This window comes from Equus asinus, chromosome 3, assembly GCF_041296235.1.
Source record: "Equus asinus isolate D_3611 breed Donkey chromosome 3, EquAss-T2T_v2, whole genome shotgun sequence".
Lineage (NCBI taxonomy): Eukaryota > Metazoa > Chordata > Mammalia > Perissodactyla > Equidae > Equus > Equus asinus.
In genome coordinates this window covers 16331277-16353753 of record NC_091792.1, presented here as the reverse complement: position 1 = coordinate 16353753, position 22477 = coordinate 16331277, and the positions used below count along the sequence as shown (strand labels likewise).

The following is a 22477-nucleotide window of genomic DNA, read 5'->3' as shown; positions in this document are numbered from 1 at the left end:
CTTTAAATTTATTTACATAGATACATATATCCTTTACTAGATAAGAGTAGATATGTTATTTTAATATTAAATTTAAATAAAATATTTATGAATCAAAACATAAATTACATTTAGAGTTATAACTAATCAATAGACTGTTATAAAACTCCTCTGCAAAGAATATTTTCGTATAATTACCTTAACTTTATTTAAGTTTATATTTCCACTTTTGTCTAAATATAATTATTTGAGACAGTTACTTCAATGTCTAAATTAGAATAAACATCCCCACAAAACCAAGTATATATATATATATATATATAGTATAACCCAGGAGGCACGACATCTCTCTGCCTAAATATCAAAAATTACTTTAAAAATTAATGTTTAAAATGCAAACGATCATGGAAAAGAGGATTTTTCTACTGCAATACCCAGCTTAAAAATGCTTACGTTTAGAAGCATCCCATTGGAGACTTCTGATGGGGTCAATGATTATATATTAAATTTCTAAGTGCGTTTCTGTGAAAATTGCCAAGTTACCAAAACTAATTCCTTTTCCAATCATAGAAGAATGGTACTTCTTAAAATCAGTCCTTACTCGTGCAATGTCACGCAAACCTATAACATTTATTATAGAAAGTACAGTATGTATTAAAACCTAATCTCTATTCCCCCGGAGATTTATTTCATGTTATACTTTGTTTTGACTTTTATAATAATAAATATGGACACAATGAGTACACAAAGCCTTACTGTGCTTTGCCAGGGCAGCAGCTAGACGACTAACACAATTGCTCTGATTTTAAACCATGTTTTTACTTAAGACTAATTTTTCATCAGTGTTAGAGGTTAATAACACTGTTATTTCCTCTATTACCTGGATTTAATAAAAGCAGTGGGGCATAACATTCTGTAAGCCAGGCAATAAGAGGAAATAACACAAATGTTAACCTTTAACATAAATGTAATGGTAATTACTCCAGTCTAGTTTTAAAATTAATGCTTTTGGTCGTCTCCCAAGTGACCAAAGAAAAGCTGTCCTCTCAGTGTTCTAGCAACTGCCAAGATCCAAGGTCAAGGGCAAGTCATGCCATCAGTTTGTATGCTTAACAACATTTGTGCACCATTCCACCCTCTGGTATAGAAGCACGTTATATTAGGAATAAAACACTGCAATAAAGTAGTAAGACGGTAATTATAAATGAGCTAAACTGAAAGTACATGTTGAAAATGTTAACCAAAAAAACGTTGCAACACAGAAAAGTTGATCCACCTTCTTATACATCAAATATAAAATCAAGCTACACCGGAAGGTAAATAAATCTTCAAACTAAATACTTAGGAAAGAGAAGGATGCAAAACAGTTTCATCTATATCTAACCGGTACTTTTAAAGTGACACATGAAATTTTCATTGTTGAATTTGCCTTGATTCTTGGTAAAAATCTATTGTGGGTATTTTTATGTACGTATATACGTGCTTTAGTAATCGTTTCTGTTCAATAAGCAAACTTTCCTAACGTTTTAGCAGGAAGAACTAGCTTCAGTTTTGTTAGCCATCAGCTTTGTCTTCCCCAGCACCAAGTCATGTCAGCAGGCTCTTTGGAAACTGTTGACAGCAAGTGTAAGATTAATTTCTATTAATTATCTCGGATCCTCAAGCCCTGCAATGTGTGCACTGAGAACCAAATTTCAGATTCGATTTGTGCAATTCTACTAGGCCCTTCAGCATTTCGTAGGTTCACCAAAGTAAAAATGTTCCAAGCTTTCATCTGTCAAACAACACCACTCTTTGCAAATTTCAACCATCTTTTATTTACTGTCATCTTTTCATATTCAGTTTACAAAAGCAAAAATGTGCCTCCAGACTATTGATGACTCAGAGTCTGCTTGAATCCTTTCTTAATAATAACTTCCTTGTGTATGTGGATCTTGTCACTCGTTTCTTGTGTTCTTCAAAGCATGGGTACCTGGTGGGCACTCAAAAATATTTACTAACTGATATTCATGAGAGTGGAACCAGGAAAGAAAGATCTTTGTTCAATCTGATTTAGCCTAGCCCTAAACTGTATAGCTTTCATCATGTGTCAGAAATCTAATTCCTGATCAGCTTCCTGTTGCATAGATTGTGACTGTCAACGCTTAATCACCAAATTTGTCTTGTACTCTGACAACTGGCAGGTAGGGTCGGAACTGCAGTGGTAACTAGTTCTTTAAAAGAAAATTCTAACTAGTATGACAAATATAACTATGATGACAATGTCATCTAAAAAGTACATATCAGCTTTGTCTTTGAAGTGCTCAAAATCTTTATCACCCCATAAAACATGGGAAGGAAAAAACTTCAAACGGGCCTACAGGAAGTTTCAGAAAGGGAAATTTAATATTTGACTGATGAGAAGGATCACCAGTGGCCCAGAGCCATGAACAAAGTCACTTAAATAGACAGAAAACCCTCCTCAGGTGTGGTCCCTTTGTTGTGTATTTACACTGGCTTCTGTGTTGAGAGGAGGCCTCTGCGGTCCTGAAAACTGCCAGAACCTTCTGGCTGAGCGAAGCAATAAACACGCTCTGTGATGATAACCTCTGGTGCACTCCATGTGTACCAAGATCTTCTAAGACCTTCACTCCACTTTGCAACAAGGTGGAACAACATGGGAGGTCAGTAGATTAGGGGATGGGGGAGCAGGAGAGAAGTACGAATGGATGGGGCTGAGGGAAGCGAAGCGACGCGGAGCATTGTTTAAAACGAGTGGGCTGGGTTGACATCCAGCCAGACCACTTCCCAGCTATATTACCAGCTAATTATTTAATCTCTCAAAATGTCCTCACCCATAAAATTAGGATCAAAACTGTATCTCCCTCATAAAGCCAATAAAATCATTTATATAAAGCAGTGATTGGTACCCAGTAATCACTCTCATGCATTGAATACTCACTAAAAGTCACCAGAGAAGTCAAGATTGCAATATAAAATGCAAATATGAATTTGCACATTAATCTTTTATTATCCAAATCAAGAGGTCAAAAACAAGTTACTTGATTGAAAATGATTCAGAAAAGCATGTGCTTACATTATAAAATATTAACATTAGAGAGTCTTAAAAGACAAAAGATATACCTGCCTCCACTAAGAAAATGCTACCTTATCTAATGAATTATCAATAACTACATGCCCGAAGGAATAATAAATCATAGTTTCCTCTTATATATTTTTCCCAGATGAAAATAAAGTCAAACTTTTTAAAATTTTTTATAAGTACAAATTATAACATACAAAATATACAGTATTGTACAATATGCACAATACAATACATAAAATAAAATGACACATTTTAACTCTGTATGTATATTTGACAATATAATGAAACCTATCAGCATAAAACAAAGACAAATATACATGTTCTCTATGCCTGAAGAGTTCACAGTCTAATGGAAGAAAAAGCACATGCATAGATAATTGTAATACTAACTGATGAGTGCTATAACAAAGGTATTTCAAAGCTTCTGGAGTAGAAAGTCTGAGGGATGAGGAGGAATTCACAGGAAAAGTGAAATATTCCCTGGACCTAGAAAGATGACCTGGGACAGAAGAAAAAAATATTTTTTCATTCCCTGAATGGACATCCTTTTGGATGCAATATATGGCTGACCATCCCCACAACAAGAATTGACCAAATGATAGGGAAAAAATTGCCCCATACATTCCACCACTGCCACAACTATGTGGGTATCCAGAAGGAATTTCCAAGGGCAAGATTAATGGCTTGCTGCCTCACACAGTTTAAAAACTATTTAGAGCAAGGATCGTTTCTTATTCTGCTTTCTATTCTTTGGCACATAAAATAAAAATTGTTGTAGACCGCTTAAAGAGCTGGTCTCTTGGTCAGAAATGAGAATTCCCTTCATTTTGTGGTGTGTCCTCTGAGTCCAGAATTTAATCCTCACCAGGCACTTCACTTCTCATTTTTGTAAAGCATGTTAATTTTGAGAACTTAAGACTTTTCTCAAAATTAACATCCATTTTCTTATTGCTCTAAGAGGATGTGGTGATGGCTGATACCATTATATTATTTAAATTCAGTTAAGTGCTGAATCCAATGTTACACAAATATTAATTTCTATTACTCAAGCTACAGAAATCAAGAGGCATTGATACATCTTAAGATGTTATGGAGAAGACAATGGGCAAGAGAAAATATCAACAGAGGCGGCCCATAAACAGGATATAACTGACTCTGGGAAGTTGTCCAGCTAAAACAGTAAAGGAGATGATCTTGAAGAAATTGATCGTCAGTGGATTTTGTGCTATGTATTTCGGCATAAGAATCTGTCTAACCCTGGGAAACCTTTAGGTTAGGAAGATTAAAGTCATTCTAGGACTCATTGTTTCAAGCATTTGGCTGCAAACTTTGAAATCTGCTCTAGGACCTCAATCCTAGAGCAGTTCATAGCTCTAAACAGCGAGCAGGATTTTTGCAGCCTGAGACTCTGTAATCAGAGCCCAGTCTTTCCAAACCTCCATCTCCCAGGCTGGTTGGCAATCAAACAGACCCAAAGGAAATAAACTAAAGGCACTTAGAGTTTTCTAATTAAGGCTACTAATAACAGAAGGGTTTCATATGCATAGCTTAAAAAGAGAAAGGGGTAATTGGAGACTATTTAAAGATAAAGTAGGACGGTTCGGTAATAGTCACCTATAACCAAAAGCTGTCTTAGCTCTACACGGAAGCTTTGGCAAATACTAACATTCTGACTTAAAAAAAAAAAAACTTAGCTACGTGAGCCTAAAATCAATTTTGGAAATATGGAAATACATGGAAAATTAGTTGTATATAAATATTATTCACAAGCAACATTTGCAAATCAATTATTTACTTGGAGGAATTAGAGAGGATACTTGCCCAATGTATCCTCTCTATGTATGTTTAGAATTTAAAGTTAAAGGCAAAATGAATAATTTTAAGAATCTGGAAGGGTTGAACAATTCATATTCATTACCAGTAAGGAAGAGAGATGACATTTTCATTGCCTACTTTTTGATTCATTTGAAAAGCTTCATGCTAAATAGCAGGGCAACTGCCATTGTAAATACATCTGTCAAATAAGGCCATGGAAAGTCACTGCCACTGCTGGGACAGGGTCTTCTAAAATGAAATTTTAAAAAAATAGAAAATTAATTCTGACAAATATTGCTAATCAAACAACAGTGGCTCACTTTGATGACACTGTGCTAGGTTCTCCATTTCCTCCAGCCAGAGCAGGCCAGCGACGCCAGGCAGGGATCTAGGCGAGGCCGGGACGAACTCACAGCTACAAAATAACATTGCAAGCCCCTGAATTTGTATTATTCATTCTTTAACTTTAAAAAACAACAATAAACAAAATGGGAAAAAAAAGCTTCCTTATTAATAATTTCTCATAATCCTCTCAATAACACTATGAGACAGAGAGGATATCAATTACTTTACAAATGAGGCATAAAAGGCTCCAGAAATTTGCATAACTTGTCCAAAGTTCCAAGACCTAATAAATAGAAATCTTAGAACTAAAACTGATATTCTGCCACTTGAAGTCAAAGAAATCTTTCTAGTATACCAAACTATGTGCTGTCTTGTCCCCATTTTTAAGTTGATGAGCAACAAAATTGATTTGACTTCTCCTTGCAGATGTTTCATGGAATTCTTCTAGCATTTACTAAATATTAAAGTATTAAAACCTTGGTTAAAGCAAGATAGAGAAAACCTGGAAGTCATCCTGCATTTGTTTTTGTTACACATGGGAACCAAGGAGACAACAACATCCACTGGCCCAACTTCTGCTACCAGTAGTTGAGTACTGGTATTTTATGTCCTTGATGGCCATATTTGATTTTTTTAAGAGACAGAAAATAAACAAAAACTTTATGTGCTGTTTCCTCTGTTTGCAAGAACTGTGACCTTTGACTCTCATAAATCTATTCAAAGCTGAAGTCTGGAGATTGGGTGTTTCAGGAATGTTCAAAATATAGCTTGAGATTTATAGAGCTGCAAACTTTTCTTGGCTTTTCTTGGTTCCTTTTATTTGATAAAAGTTAACTGGTAAACAAAGTGGCTGCACATCCTCTACAAAACATCCATTAGGCTATCTTGCTTTATACCAAACTAGAGTTTGTTTGCACAAAGAATTAATGAGAGGGGTTATTGAAGGACTTCAGTCTCTTCCTCCACTCAGACAAATTATTTGCAATAGCCGCACTAATGAACGCAAATAAAAGTAATTGATATTCTAATGTATAACTCACTCACTTTTAGGGAGTCTAGATCCACTGTTAAAACAGGAAAAAGTATTTCTTTTAAAAAGTCTTCGAAGGGGCTTAGTGTTAAGACAGTTGAAATTTCTATTAGTGTATCCAAAGGCCATAGTGCTCCAACTAGCTCTGAGCTAGATCTCAGAAAGCTGAACACAGCAATTTTCTCAAGTGGTTTCAGCCTTGCTGTTTAAAATGTAGCTCTATAATTAATGCTGTATATTATATCTTTCAGAATGAGTGTATTGCTGGTATTTAAATTAGTTAGAATTAACATATTTCTGTATCTAGAAACATTTCAAGTTTGAGAAAAGCCTCAAAATATATTTTAAGAATATATGATTGGAGCAGAACACTGAAATAGTGTTGTGTACCAAGCTACATGGTATAGATAAATGGCAGTATTGACCTTTCTGTCTGAAATCACAAGTCCTCAACATAGAGATAGAATGTCTTGCTCCCATCTTTGGGGAGTCATCCGAAAAACTCACTTGACAGCCATACCCAATGTGGAAAGATTTCTGACTACCCTGTTTCGTTAGAGCAGCAGTTTCTCACGTGGAGTGCGTGCATTCCAGAGAATACACAAGGTGGTCCTTTTATATTAATTTTTAACTTAAAAAGTAAGAAAGCAACTAAGTTTACTAATATTTAGTATACAGATTGAAACTGGTTCCATCATCAAACCTAAAGGTCAGAGAAATTTAGGGATTATATTATAGTAAATTTCAGGATTATATTACATTGAGTAGAAAAATATTTACAATTTGTACTGAAATGAGGAACTGACGTGAAAATTCTAGGTACCATAAAGAGACTGGTTGTCTCATAGAAAAATCCTTTAAAAAGTTGGAGAATTTCAACATGAGTTACATGTTTTTCTCTTACAAAAAAACAACCGTTCCAAATTTCTGAACTTTTCTATGGTTAAAAATGCTTGCTTAGCAGTATTTAAACACACACACGCCCTTAATATGTCCCAATGTAAAAGAGGCATTTTTAATAAGAAGTGAGAAAATGATTGTTTTGGAAAATAATTTCTGCTATCAAGACAGAATTTCGAAAACAGATGTTTGGCAATGTTTTCATCATTATGCAATTTTGTTACTGCAAACAATTTGTGTGTCAATTATAAAACACTCATCTGCGTTCTTTGAAAATTAAATGCTATATATTTTATAGAAACATATAATGTTTGTTAATTTGTGTTAATTCTTTATCTAGAGTTTTTGCATCTATGCTTATAAAACAGGTTAGCATATGTACTGCTTTCCCCACCTTCCCTCTGACTTTGGTTAGTAGAGAAACTTCCTTATTCCTCAACTTTTGAAAGTGTGCCCAAAATAGATGTTATCTATCCTGCAAAGATTTAGTAAAACTTGTACTTAAAAATTGTCTGGTTTTGTGACCATTTTATGAGTAGATTCTTGAGTGCAGACTAAGTGACTATAGATTAATTAGATTTTTTTAAATGTCTTCTCCTGTCAATTTCAATAATGTAGTTTTCTAGAAAATTGGCCAGTTCACCCAAGTATTGGTATAAAAGTTCCTTATTGAATTTACCATTCATTTGTAATGTTTCTGTTCTACCTGTAGTCTTGTTCCTTTTTTATTCACAGTATTTTTATTTCCTTTTTCTTAATAAATTTTGTCAGAGAAACTTCTTCCTAAAGAAATAGATTTTAGATCTATGTTTCTTTGTTTTGTATTTAATTAATTTTTGTTCTATCTTCTCTATTTCCTGAGCTTACATCCCGAGTTTATTTCCTGAGTTTACTTTGCTTTTCTCTTTCTAACTTTTGGTGCTGAACTCAAAGAAAATTAATTTTCAATATGTCTGCTACACTACTATACGAATTTAGAATAAAACTCCCTACAAATCATTTTAACTGCCTTCCACAAGGTTTAATATGTAGCGTTTCATTACTGTTTAATTCTAACTTTCATTTTGATTTCCTCACATTGGCATGGTTTAAAGCATAGTATCTGAAATCAAATTGTCTGGGCTTTCAATCTTAGCTCCATCGTTCATCAGATCTGTGCTTTAGTTTCCCCATCAGCCAAATAATAAGAACAGGAGCAGAACCTACCCCTAGGGTTTTTTGAAGCATATATAACGCAGATGGCACAGTAGGTGACTCATGCTGAGCACTCTAAATTGGCTGGAGCCATCATCATCATCTCAACATTATCATTATTAAATCCATGAAATATTTTAGACAGTGTTGCTTTAAAATTCAAAATGTATGAGTTATATTCAGATATTCAAAGTATATTGTTATATAACTTTATTGCCTATGATCAGACAGTATCATATTGATTCATTGATACTTGTTGCAATTGGCTTTGTAGCCTGGTATATGATCAATTTTTGTCTAAGTTTCATGAGTGTTTGAAAAAAATATTTTTATTCTGTAACTGTTGAGTGAAGGATTTGGTATACACACATTAGACCAAATGTGTTAATTGTGTTACTCAATTTGTCTGTGTTTGTAACAAAATGTGTATGATCGATACCAATACTTCACAGAGTTGTGTTAAAATCTTCTATGTGGATTTATTAATCTCTTCTTGAAATTGTTTCAATTCTGGCTAATAATGTGTTGGAGGCTATGTTGTTAGTTGCACACAGGTTCAAACTGCTACATGTTCTTGGGAAATAGTAGATTTATCATTATAAAATGATCCTCTTTATCTTTAGCAAAGCATTTTTGGTTTCAAGTCTATTTGGTGTGATATTAATATAGTATTTGTCTAAGACATTTTTCCATCTGTTTACTTTCAACCTTTCTGTGTCATTTTTTGCTCTGTTTCTTACAAAGTACATACATTTTTAAAAAATAAATAAAAATTTCTGTGCTTTGATTGGTCCAAGGTTTAATCAGTTTGCCACTATTGAGGAGTTTTTATATTTGGATTCCTCTCCACCATCTTGTGATGCGTCATTCTATTTTTTTGTTTTCCTCTCCTTTCCTGACATCTAATGAATTAATTGAATTATTTTTATTCTCTCTTCACAATTTTGGAAGTTTTTTAATGGAGACTCATGTTTTGTTTTTAAATTTTGAACATATGAGTCTAATTATCTACTAGACCATTCACATGGAAATATGTGGTAACTGAATGGAAACAAGGGTCATAAATTTAAGAAAGAGGTAAGTATTTTAGACCAGCATTTTCATTTAAACCAGTTTAGGTTTGGACACTCTCCAGATTGGAACACTTTTTAACATCGAAAATAAAACTTCTTTGCCAAAATTTTTTTTAAAAAAACAATTTATTGAGACTGGTTTCCAGAAATTGTCCAAATAATTTTTTTAAAACATAATTCAAGGGTTTTTTCCCCATTTCTTTAAATCTCAAAGTTTCTTTGGCAAATTCATCCAAAATACTCCATTTTTATTTTAGAACTTATACTTTACATTTGTGTAGCAGAGTGTCGTGAATCGACGTTCATAAGGATATCTTCCTCTAATCACTAGTGGCTTATAACTTCCCTTTAAAACATATAAATATCTTTTAATTAAGTTGTCATTCTCAAAGATGTTTTGTAGAAATATTTATGAATCATACATCTGTAAATTCTTATTCTTTGCTCTCTCTTTCCCCTTTGCACCACTTAGATGCATAATTTATAAAGTACTAGAGAAGACAAGGCTGTACAGTAGACGGGCCTCAGTCCCTGGCACTGTGTGGAAGACCTTGGTCCCTGAAACTACTTAGGAACACCTGATCAACGTTTATGTGAGCAAGAAGAGAACTCGTATTGTGTTAAGCCATTGAAATTGTGAAGACTATTTGTTACAGCAGCTGCCGTTATCTTACTGATACAATTCCATGTTAATTTTTTTAATTCACTCCAACAATTTGTCTTTTTAATTGATGTATAAAAACATTTAGAGTGATTATTGATATAGTGGAATTAATATCTATCATGTTTAACTGTTCTAATCGTTGCTTTTATTCTTTGTTTCTTCTTATTCCTTTTTCTGCCTTCTTCAGTTTCAAGTGAGCATTTTATATGATTCTGTTTTATCTCCTCTATCAGCAGATCAATTATACTTCCTTTTAAGTACTTTTAGTAGTTGACTTAGAATTTCAAATATGCATTTTTAACCAATCTAAGTTCACCTTCAAATAACTATGCTACTTCACATGTGTATACAAGTATCTTATATGAGTATTTCCAATTCTCCCTCCTGTCTCTATTCATATATTCATTTCACTTATCCGTGTCTTATAATAACCCAATACATTGTTGCTATAATTGCTTTAAACAAATAGTTATCTTTTTAGTGCTATTAAAAATGAGAAAAGTGAAAGACTTCATTTTACCTTGATGTATTACATTTCCAATATACTTCCTTTCTTCAGGTAGGTCTGAGTTTCTGACCTATATCATTTTCCTTTTCCCTGAGAAGGAAATATTTTAATATTTCTTTCAGAGTAGGTCTACTGATGATAAAGTGCCTCAGTTTTTGTTTGTCTGAGAAAGTCTTTATTTTTCCTTTACTTTTGAAGAATAATTTTGCTGGATATAGAATTATATATTGATGTTTTTTCTTTCAAAACTTTAAATATTTCCCTCCACTCTCTTCTTTGCATGGTCTCTGAAGAGACCACTATAATTCTTCTCCTTGTTCATCTATAAGTAGAGTGCATTTTTTTCTCTGGCTTCTTTCAAGATTTTCTCTTTGTCTTCAATTTTCTGCAGCTTGAATATGATACCCCTAGGTGTAGTTACTTGGTAGTTGTTTGTTTTGGGGGGGGAATGAGGGGGTGGGGAGGGTGGTATTTATCTTTCTTGGTGTTTTCTGAGCTTCCTGGATCTGTGGTTTAGTGTCTGTGATTAATTTTGGAAAGTTCTCAGTCATTATTACTTCATATACTTCTTCTGCTCTGTTTCCTCTTTCTTCTCCTTCTGGTATTCCAATTATGCATCTACTACATTTTTTTTTTTTTTTTTTTGCAGTTGTCTCACAGTTCTTGGATGTTCTGGAACTTTTTGTTCTTTTTTTCCTTTACCTTTCAATTTGCCAAGTTCTATTGACCTGTCGTCAGTCTCACTAGCTCTATCCTCAGGCATGCCCAGTCTACTGATGAGCACATCAAAGACACTTTTCATTTCTGTCTTGGATTTTGAGCACTTCCTTTGATTCTTTCTCATAGTCTCCTTCTCTCCACTTATGTTACTCGTCTGTTCTAGCATGTTTTCTGCTTTTTCCTTTAGAGTCTCTTACTTATTAACCATAGTTATTTTAAATTCTGATAATTCCAACATCTGTGTCATATCCAAGTCTGATTCTGATTCTTGCTTTGTCTCTTCAGACTGTGTTTTTCTTGCTTTTTGGTGTACTTTGTAAGTTTTTTTTGAAAATCAGACGTATTATACTATTGTCTGCTATAAAGGTAGGTGCCAGAGTATTCCATTTCCTCTAGTATATTTGTTTTTATTTTTCCTGTTGACTTTGGTCTTCCCTAAGTATTGTTCTTCAGAGACAGTGTGCATTTTACAGCTCTTTCCATTATAATCCACTATCATTACATTGGAGCCCTGTTGGAGTGGTGATAGTGTGGAGGAAGGGAGGCATTCTATAATCTTATGGTTCAATCTCAGTTTTTAGTAAGCCTGGGCCCCTGGGTGTGACCAAGTACTTCTCCATGGAAAAACTTTCTTCCCCCTTAGGTGAGCCCAGAAGGCTATCTGCAGTGAGAATACCCTCCCCCTAGCTGGGACAAGGCTCTGGTAAAGTCTTATCTCCTCTAGCACATGCCTTTGTTATGGAGAACTCTCTGGAAATATTTCACAATGATTACTCTTCCCCTCTCCATGCCAAAGCCACAAGAGGATCTTTCTTGTATCTTCACTGTGAAAATCCAGTGGGGTTACTGGACTTTAAAGCTCAAGGGGGGCCCATAAAACCGAAGCCTCCACAAGTTTCTCAATCTCATGCTAGTCTATATCGAGCCTCGTATATTTCCATAAAATTATCATGAAAGTGTCTCTACCAGATAATGGCACCAGGAACTCCTGCTCCAGGTAAGTAGATCTTGGCTGTGACTCTGGATTTGCCCATCTCACCAAAATTTGGGGTGAGAGTTTGCCCTGCAGCCTCTGTTCTCTGAATGGTCCAAGAAAAGTCATTAATTTTAAGTGCATTTAGCTTCATTGTTCTAAGGACAAGAGTGATGACTTTCAAGCTTTGTTGAAACTGAAATTGGAAGTCTTATTTTTAATTTTCTACTTAATTGATAATTCTTCCTATTGCACAAACTAACTTCTCTTATTCATTGCCTATGTGTCAGTCTCACGTTTTTAATGTGCTGTGGAATAAGAATACACAGAAGTCCTTCTTTCTTAATGTGGAACAAAATCACTCACAGAAGACAAGTCTTTGGAGATTTTCTAAAATCATAAATAAAATCTGTCTCTAGAAAGCAGGGGTGACCATGAACAGAGCACTTGCCCTGCATGCCAAAGAAAGAGGACCATGGTCTTTTTGAAACATTTTTTCTAACTGAGCTTAAGATGGTCACCTAGACTGATTTATGGGAGTGTAAGTGGAAGCCAGGGCAGGAGTAGGATTTCCTCAAGCATATTCCTTGTGCCCTTATATCCTGCCCTCACCACATTGATTCAGAGCTAAGGGTGTGTCTGACAAATGCTTAAGGCATGTTCCCATAATACTTCATTATGTGCCAAGGTAGTCATCATCCCCTGCAAAGTAGTGGTGTCTGGGAACCAGTTATCATTCTCAAATAATAAAGGCCATTCATTTTATTGACATTTAATATGCATGAGAACATTTATGACAGAACTCATATATATTTCTCACCATGAATATGTGGCATTAATTATCAATACTGCTCCAGGGAAGAATATGTTTATGACATTATGAAGCAGATCTTTCTGTTAAATAGGATGTTTGCACTTGGTAGGAAATCATTGTGTTGGTTAATTTGGCCTAGTCTCTGAGGACGTCTTTCTGCAACCATCAAAATTTTTCTCCATGGGTTGCATTTCAAAAATATTTGATATTACATTGTATACCATGCTGGTAGAAAGTTGTGTTTAATATTGTAAAATATTACAATTTAGGCATTACTTGACTAGAATTGGCTATCTGAGTCAGACTTCATTTGAAAACAAATGTGATACAGTAAAGGAAAAAGAATATAATAGTCACTATTTCCGTATAAGATACAATGACAAGTAAGTGTATTAGCTGGCATGCCTACAAAGACCATATAATGATAATAGTAATGGCAATTTAAGAAGTAATATTTTCAGGAATGAAAGACCTGGAATGAAAGTTCTTTCTGGACCTTTCTGGAATGAAAGACCTTTGACTCCCCTTATTTTCACAACAGTTTTTATTTGGATATTTTTGTGAAAAGCAGAGAAGCCCTATAAGGGTCTTTCAGAATAAATTGATCCCTAGAGTCCTTTCCAGATTAAAAAGGCAGTGGTCCTATATTTGTCGATCAGATGAGTAAAGAACCTATCGTGGAACGATCTGCCCTAAAATTCTCGATTCATATAGTAGGATCAATTACTGAAATATCAACCTTCAGTGCCAGAGCTTGGAAAATTTAAAATAAAAGACAAGTTTCAAAGTGTTACTTTACTTCATTAGACCCAGCCCAGTAGAAAATGGCTATGAAGATGTCAGAACTGGCTAAGAGAATGAATGTTTCCTGTCATTTTTGGGTTCTTGTCCCAACACTTCCACTTATTAATTTTGTGTCTTAGACGAAGTCTCTGAACTCTCTGAGCCTCAGCAGAGAAACCTTCTTCACGTCCTAATCTCTAAGATGAATTTAACAGTATCTCCCAGGTGGGCAGTGGTGAGCATTGTATGAAGCAATGTGAAAAAAAAAAGGTTCAGCATGAAGCAAGTCTTCCAGTAGCTACTTAACGCTCAGACTTGTCTCCTTTTTTCTTTCCTTCCTTTTAATCCAACTAACAAAAGTATTTTCAACTTACCGGTTGAGAAACTGGTATAAAATTCCCCTTGGGGCTATATTTATTTAGAAATGCTCAGATAAATAACTATTTTGTTTAGTGTTTCAGGGAACATAGTCCAGGTTTGATGTGGTCCCAGATGCATGATTATGGTTTTATAAGGGAAGCAGCACAGACACACATACCATCTATAAAAATAGGGGCAACAGGGGCCAGCCAGTGGTGTAGTGGTCGAGTTCACAAGCTCCACTTCAGTGGCCCATGGTTTCCAAGTTCAGATCCTAGCCATGGACCTAGCACCACTTGTCAAGCCACATTGTGGTGGCATCCCACGTAAAATAGAGGATGATTGGCACAGATGTTAGCTCAGCAACAATCTTCCTCAAGCAAAAAGAGAAAGATTGGCAACAGATTTAGTTCAGGGACAATCTTCCTCCAAAAAAAAAAAAAAGAAGAAGAAGAAAAGGAAACAAATAAAAAAGAGAAAAGAAAAAGTAGGAGCTACAATGACTACAAAAGTGATGAGTAGTCGAGAGGATCCAGAATTGTGTTGGTGGTTTGGAGGTCACTGGATCTTAGAGATATTGTCCTGGAAGAAGTGAGCCCTAAACTATAATTTGAAGGAGAGAAAGGGAAGTGATGAAGCAGAGGAAAGACATTATCCAGAGCCAACATCTGGGTTGACAAGAAGTATCAAGGTCAAGTGGAACATGGCTGTTAATGTGGGCAAATACCCACCCAGGCAGAGGCTCAAGATTCTTGTTCTACCTAATGATTACCCAGAACTCTCAAATAGTCCATACCTGAGTCTGCCCTGAGCCAGAGTTATCTGTGCTGCAGGCTTTTTTATTTCCCTCACTTCTCTCCATTCCATCAAACTGTGCCTGTCCCACATCGAGTACTGCAATATCTTCTTTTCCATTTTTAAAGCAGACTAAGCTTGTCTGACATAATAATATTTACTAATGTGAGAGGAGTGTATTTATGAAGTCCAAAATCCAAATTACCCAAAAAAGTAGTAATAAAAACTTCAAAATTTTCCTAGAGCTATCCCAGAATCCACTAATCAGAATAAATAGAACCTGTAAACAAAAAATAAAAATTGAAAACTGACAATTTTCTATTCCAAAGAATGAACTAACACATACTTGAGATATGTGATAAAGATGGTGAAATAATTGCACATATATTTATTGAAACCATTATGAACTGAGTTGTAGCATAATCTAAAATTATATAGGCATTTACTTAGATAGCAAAAATACTTAATTGTAAAAAAATTCTACCTTTGGGGATATATTATAATAATTTATGATATGAACAATTGAAATCATAGATGGTTTAAACAATCAAATGCCATAATGTTTTCTCCTGAATTTTTAGACTGCTTCAGAAACAGAGGTAGAAGTTCGTCTCTATGTTCAAACTTCATGCTTGAAACTATCTACAACTATTATCACAAAACATCATTATCTCAAAACATTATCTCAAAGCAACATGCTTGAAACTAGCTACAACTATCTTCTCATCCAAGAAAACCAAAAAGTATGTACTCCATAAGGCATCAAAACATAAAAGGTTATAGTTGCAAAAAATAAACCTATTTATACATTTTTCTCTTGAAAATATTTTTATATTAGAATGTATATTCTTACTTCTAAAAGGTGCATGCAAACCTCATTGAATTTAGTATCTTCATTATACACACTCAGAAGCTTTTAGTAAACCAAGTTAAAAAATAACTAGTACTTTTTCTCATATTAGTTAGTAATCACACACAGAAAACAAACTCAAACAAGAAGTAAGACAGTCACAGCATCCTCTAGGTGGTAACAATATTTTTTCTTTAATTAATGTCTGAAGGCTTTCAAGTTCTTAGAGAACCATATGTCCATTTTACATCCCAGATTTAGCAAATGTCAGACAGAGATCTCTGGTAAGGAGGTACAGACATGTGACAAAAGTCACCTCCTGATGCCACTGCTAAGTTTAGGATCAACATCCTCTTGCCTTGGAAAGATGGAAGTGAGGAGATGTCTGTCTCAAACACTTATCATCGGTGTCTGATCAATGCCACATATTTAATATATTTTAGGAAAGGACAGCCCTGCTGTGTGGATGCTAAGCCATTGTGACTCTGTATGTCTTGCTGGAGAGGTTTTTTTTCTCCTCCTCAAAGCCCCAAGTATAGTTGTATATCCTTGTTGTAAGTCCTTCTAGTTCTTTTATGTGAGCCGCTGCCACAGCACGGCAACTGTCACACAGGTGGTGTGGTTCCACAACCGGGAAGCAAACTTGGGCCGCTGAAGTGGAGAGTGCCTAACATTAACCACTACGCCATCAGGGCTGGCTTGAGAGTTGCTTTGATTAATATACCTGTTTACCCTTGCCAGATTTTAAAGCCCTGCAGCACTGAATATAAACTATAAATTTTGAAATCAGGAATGGAAAAGAAATGTTGGTGGGGGGCCCACTGTGTATCAAAATCTTGCATATATGTATATCCTTTGATCCAGGAACTTTGCTTCTGAAAGTATAAAGGAAATAATTAAGTATAAACATGTAATTATATGGACCTTCATTGCAGAATATTTACAACAAAGAAAAATTGTTCTCGAAGTGTCCAAAAATTAACAATAAGTAAAATGTCCAAAAATATAAGATAAATAAAACAGAGTATTTTGCAGCCCTAATAAAAGTGGTATTCCAAACATATTTAGTCATATGGAAAATGTCCATGTAATAGCTACACAAAAAAATGAGTATAAAACAGTAGGTTAAATGTGATCCCATTTTTTATTTCAAAGAACATATGTATATACAAAATAGTGGTGCTCTCTGGAGGATTGGATTATAATTGAATATAATTTTATTTTTCCTTACCTACATTTTCAGGTTTTATTCAATTAACAGCTATTACTTACATAATGAAAAGTTCCAAAATAGTGCTAATAGAAAATGGGGGTAAAAAGGGGCAAAATAGAGAGGTTTTCCTCTTGCCTCTCTCCTGTAGCTTAAAATATACATCAGAGAGAAAACCAGATTAAGTACATTAGAATTAAAGCAATCAACAATAAGCACTAAAATAATACAAGTAAAATTTGACCTACTTAAATTTGTATAAATATGTATGTCATATCGTGAAAAACAATCACGAGATTTAGGGGAGATTAAGTATGTTCACATCTGACTTTCTGTTGAATTTCTGGATGATCTTGGGCAAGTCACCATTACAGTCATCATACTCATAGAACAAGATGCGAGGAGTAGATGATTTTTGAAAGCCTTTCAGATCTAATATTCTACCTATGACTGGAAAATCCTCTTAATTTGAATTACACTGTTGACTTCCTTCAGCCGTAGGGGCCCAACACCAGTTTCAGCAATTGTGCACAAGGTCGCCTGGGCAGGGACTGTGTCTTGCATAAGTATTTACCCTTTAAATAAACTTCCTTCAAATAATAACAGCTCAATAAATATTTGGTAATAAATCATTCTTCTTACCACATTCATATTTTCATGCCCTCAGGAAACCTGTCCCGAGATATTTCCAAAAATTTGATTGACTTGTCTACACAAATAGCAATGGCTAGTCTAGTCTAAGATCCAATACTAATGTAAAAACTAATTATAACAGGACACAGTACACAGGCGTTGAATAAGCTGTTCCCATTCAATTCTCAACATGAGAGAATGTGGCACCCAAAAGCCACTGAACACCATTGTTCTCATGCTCTGTTAAAGCACTAAGACGTCTTTCATAGTGGCTCTGTTTGATCCATCTTCCTGATTTTTCCCTTCCCTCTGTTCTTCAGAGGAGCATAAAATTGTTTTGGTAGTTTCATCAGCTTCAGAAGCAGCCAGGGTAAGTGTGCTGGTTAAAATGTTCAGTGAGCACATCTGTCAGCATGTTCCACATGAGAAACAAAAGATTAAGGCTGCAATCATAGCTTTAGGAGCTAGCAGGCAGAATGGGTAGCTAGAGCAACTCAAAGTCAGAAAACCGACAGGCGAACGGCATGGACACTAAGGAGAGACAGCCCCAGAGCAGACAGCTCCTCATTGACCAGCAACGGGGCAAAGTGAAAAGGTTGGGGAAGATTGGAAAATGAAGAGCCATCACTGTACTAAACTGATGCAAATCGCATTCCCTGTTATTCCTCTATAATTTATTTTTATTTATTTAGTTTTAGATTGGTAAATGGAAAATATAGTATATGGTTGAATTAACAAAATTAATCAAAACCTTCGAGACTTAGTGTGGTGACCATTTTGCAATACATACAAATACCAATTCATTATGTTGTACACCTGAAACTAAAATAATGTTATATGTCAACTATACTGCAACAAATGTGGCCTAGTGGTTAAGACTCAGTGCTCTCATCACCATAGCCCAGGTTCGTTTCCAGTTAGCGAACCACACCACCCATATGTTGGTTGTCACACTGTGGTGGCAACATGTTGCTATGATGCTGAAAGCTATGCCACCAAAAATTTCAAATACCAGCAGGGTCACCCATGGTGGACAGGTTTCAGTGGAGCTTCCAGATTAAGACGGACAAGGAAGAAGGACCTGGCCATGGAAAAAAATTGGCCAGGAAGACCCCATGAATGGCAGCGGAGCATTGTCTGATAGAGCACCAGAAGGTGAGGGGATGGCGCAAAAAGACCAGGCTGGCTTCCATCTGCTGTACGCAGGGTCCCTAGGAGTCAGAATCCACTCAATGGCACTAACAAAAAAATAACCTTAGAAAAAAGAAACTTTCAATTTTCTAGTTACCATGTAGTGCTTAACGTGTTGTAAAATATTTAGTAAAACTAAAGATACTTATTTACCAGCATTATATTTACTTTTGAAAATAAGGATCAAGAAAGAGATCAACTATTAAAATAAGTGCAGCGAATTATTCTAAGTAGAAAGATACACCCAGAAGGAAAAAGAAGGGCTTCGAAGGCAATCGGAAATGTTTTCTGGGACTTTTGGTATAAAAATCAGGGGTTCAGCTCATGGGTCCCTTTTAATACTCCACACTTAATCACAACGGACTTTGGTTTGGAAACCTTTTGTGTTTTAACCATCATCAGTCAGGTAAGTCAAAACAGCAATGTTCAAAAGGCGTCTGTTGTTTAATTCTTGGCTACGTATAAAGACTCCGGATATTGTACATGTGTATGTACAAGGTAAAAAGCTTTTCCTTTCAGCAGTGTGCTATCATTTGTAAACTCACGTAAATGTTTCTAATTGTGGCTATGCAAAAAACACGTAATAATGCCTCTAATAAAGCCTCTTTTTGAGAAATAAGCTATGGTGATTGCATTATGTTGCATACATATGTCTATTATATAGCATACGTGAGAATATAAAATATGAGGTAAAACAGACCCAGAGTAATCAACTGTAAAATGTATTTCATCTAAGCTGCATGGAATTTGAAGAATACTGCTGATCCATGAAAGTCTAGTTAAGATGCTGCTTGTTCCGTGAACATCCCAATTCACCCCCTGGAAGTGATTTTTTCCTCTTTGAGCTCCACCAAAATTTTATTTTCATCTCCTCTCTACATAGTCTAACTATTGTGTTATGCATTTCAGGATTTATTTTGGATACTTTGTGTTTCAGCTAGATTGTCAATTCCTTGAGAGAGAAAAGTACAACTTAAAAATATTTATAAACTCCATCCACACCCATACACGTTGCTTACCATATTCTAATCGCTTAATAAATATTTGTTGGATGAATTCTTACCTTCTTTTCCCCTAGACAGCTCTAGAGTTAGAGGAACAATGACCTTTATAGCTTTTATTTATTCTGATTTTCTCCTCAAATGGAATGACCAGGAGATCTCAAAATCCAGTGAGAGACTCCAAACAGAGCTGATAAGAAGTGTGCAAGTTTGGGGCCGGCACATGACCCAGTGGTTAAGTTCTCATGTTCTGCTTCAGCAACCTAGGGTTTTGCTGGTTCAGATCCTGGGCATGTACATGGCACCATTCATCAGGCCATGGTGAGGCGGTGTCCCACAAAGCAGAACTAGAAGGACTTACAGCTAGAATACACACCTATGTAGTGGGGGGCTTTGGAGAGAAGAAAAGAAGAAGATTGGCAACACATGTTAGCTCAGGGCCAATCTTTTTTAAAAAAAAGGCACACAACTTCTCACTGAGTGATCTGTAGAGGAGCAGCTCTCTCTAGCCCCTCACCGTTCTCAATCATTTCTGTATATGACTTGAAACAACGGCACAGTTCATCATCCAAAGGCAGAAATTTCATCCTTGTGAATAACCTGGAAGATAGCAATGACCACTCAGCCAGAGGCAATAAGAAGTTTGGAGTAAAACACAATGATGAAACAGGGCCAACATTTTCACCTTGATTGAGGCCTGGTCCGCTGAGGGGTGGAGAACCATGTGGCTACCTGAATTAGATGTCAGTGGGGCACAGAACAGAGAGCACTGGATTGGGAGCCAGAGGCCTCGATGCCAGTTCTTATCTGCCACTAGGTGATTCTTGACTAAGGAAACATCACTTAATATCACTGGGCCTCAGCGTGTTTTCGGTTCTCTTCTTTTGTAAATTGAAGAAGTTAAAGTCCTTATGCTCTGATGTTCCTGTAAGCTATTAAATTCTATGATTAGGAATGAAATATATCTGAAGCTTCTTGGTGACTATTCAACCTCACGCAGTATTTCGAGGATTATTTTAGGCATGGTATCTGAGTCTGGAACAGATGATAATGATAGTAATAATAATAATAGATAACATTCATTTACTTGATAGATATTTGTGAGGACCTACAGTGTGTCAGGTGCTGTTCTAGACAATAAGGATACAGCAGAGAACAAAACATGTGTGGCTTCATGGAGCTTACGTTATAGTCCAGGGAGATAGTGTTTAACAAATAAAATTCAGTGTGTCTGATTGTGATGAGGACCACGGAGAAAAATAATACAAAGATTGGTGATGGAAAGTGCAATTCAGTGCATAATATTGAATACTTATTAGGGGGCACACGTTTGACATATATTCTCTCATTTTATCCTAACAAAAATCCTATGCGATTGTTATTTCTTCATGCCTATTGTACAGATGGGAAACAAAAGTGGGCACAGAGACATTAATTAAATGTCCCAAGTTCACAGAGATAGTAAGTAATGAAACTACAGAGTCTGTGCTCTAATCACTATGCAGGACTGGCTTCTGCCAGATGATATTGTAGCACAAGTCTATAATGATTTCATGAACCAAATTAAGCACACAAATTCTGCGCATTTAAAACTCTTTCTTTTTCCCACTACATTTATTGTATAGAGACTACCGAAAGAATGTCAAAATTTTTAGGAGTTTGCATCCTGATGTGATTTTGGCTTAATCCATGCATCCTGGGCAATAAGTTTCAAGAGCAGTGTATAACAATCATAATTAAAAGATCAAAATTGAATAAGAGAAAAATCATTACCGAGGCTCAATGCTGTGGTCCTCAACCTTCAGCCCTACTGGGATGGTGAAGTGTTCTCAATGGATAGACCCTAGAATACCCAAAGCATCCTTGTACATTGAGCCTATGGAAGAAGATACATGAGTCACATTTCAATGGAGCTTAACATCAGAGGCTGTAATAGAATCAGATTTCACATGAAGCAGAGACACACAGGGTGACATAGAGAAGTGGTTACGTACGTGGGTTCTGTACTCAAATAGACATGGCTTCAAGCTTGCTCCCTCACTAGCTCTATCCTCTTAGAAAAGCCTACTGACTTCTGTGAACCCTAGTTTCCTTAACTTAAAAGAGGAATAATTGGTAATATCAACATTATATATTTTATGTGAGAATTTAAAGAGATCATGTATGTTAAAGGCTTAACACAGTATTGGCACTTAAGAAATCTACAACAAATGCTATCTACTATTATTATCATGAATAGATGTAGCAACTTCAGAAAAAAGAATTTGCATCCCCAGGAGATAAGAGGTTGACACCTAACAGGATACTTAACGTTATTTTTCAAAGCACACACTCTACACATGAATGTAGTAGGAACCACTACTCCCCCTTCCCAAATTACTGCCTGGGGAATATGTTTAAACACTAATAGTTAACAGTAGCAGCATTTCCAAACAAAAAAGGGCAATGACATAATTTTGACTTGTTTCTGTACATTTATATAAATGTCAGCTAATGAGTGTCTTACAATAAGAAGGAATGAAGATGACTCCACTAGTATGTAAAAATATTCGTA

The 22477-nt window shown here is 35.5% G+C and overlaps 1 long non-coding RNA gene across 7 annotated transcripts in view; it reads right to left on the bottom strand.

Moving 5' to 3' along the window:
* Positions 1 to 14694: 14694 nt before the first annotated feature.
* The window catches only part of LOC106834085 (uncharacterized), a 189745-nt gene continuing 181962 nt past the window's right edge, over positions 14695 to 22477 (bottom strand). For 2 of the 7 annotated variants that reach the window (XR_011501891.1, XR_011501893.1), the window contains exons 5-6: positions 21697 to 21799; positions 14698 to 20523 (exon numbers count right to left, since the gene is read on the bottom strand). This is a non-coding gene — a long non-coding RNA (uncharacterized lncRNA). Of the gene's footprint in view, positions 20524 to 20608; positions 20856 to 21696; positions 21800 to 22477 lie in introns of all 7 variants that reach the window. The other 5 variants (XR_011501895.1, XR_011501894.1, XR_011501890.1 and 2 more) reach the window with 5 other exon arrangements.